This window comes from Pteropus vampyrus, unplaced genomic scaffold, assembly GCF_000151845.1.
Source record: "Pteropus vampyrus isolate Shadow unplaced genomic scaffold, Pvam_2.0 Scaffold1000000374, whole genome shotgun sequence".
NCBI classification, from domain to species: Eukaryota; Metazoa; Chordata; class Mammalia; order Chiroptera; family Pteropodidae; genus Pteropus; species Pteropus vampyrus.
Genome location: NW_011914776.1, coordinates 1 through 638, shown reverse-complemented (window position 1 = coordinate 638; position 638 = coordinate 1). Strand labels below are relative to the sequence as shown.

At 41.7% G+C, this 638-nt stretch overlaps 1 non-coding gene across 1 annotated transcript; it reads right to left on the bottom strand.

Moving 5' to 3' along the window:
• Nucleotides 1-291: 291 nt before the first annotated feature.
• LOC111735406 lies at nt 292-410 on the bottom strand. Its single transcript, XR_002778769.1, has one exon. It is a non-coding gene; the product is annotated as a 5S ribosomal RNA (ribosomal RNA).
• Between the last annotated feature and the right edge of the window lie 228 nt (nt 411-638).

Below are 638 nucleotides of genomic sequence, written 5' to 3'. Positions count from 1 at the left end.
TTGCCCTCCCTGTCAAGAGGGGCCTTGCCTGAGAGACCCCAGAAACAGTAACACATGTCGACAATTATTAACGGGTACCAATGTGTAGGCTCAGTGCTGTAGGGATGTGTCTCTGGTCTTATTACAACGATGCTCTATTGTTATATGCCTATTTTATTTTTATTTTTATTTTATTTTATTTTATTTTATTTTTTTAGGCGAGGTAACCTTTGACCTCACAGATTGCAAGGACCTTATCAGTTTACAATCCCTTCTTTTTTTTTTTTTTTTGTTTTATTTTTTGTTTTTTTATGCCTACAGCACCTGGTCTTCCTAGGTGGTCTCCCATCCAAGTACTAACCAGGCTCGACCCTGCTTAGCTTCCGAGATCAGACGGGATTGGGCGTGTTCAGGGTGGCATGGCCATAGACTTACTATGCCTATCTTATAGATGAGGGAACTGAAGCTTAGATAGACCAAGTGACTTGCCTGAGACACACAGCACATAAATGGTGGAGCTGGGCTTAGAACCTAGGTTGGCCAGAATGCGAGCACTAGAGAAAAGGATGCTCATGCTTGATTCTGGCTGTGTACCAACCCATATTGTAAGTGCTCGAGAAACAATTGTTGAATGAATAATGAACAAATGAACGAGTTGG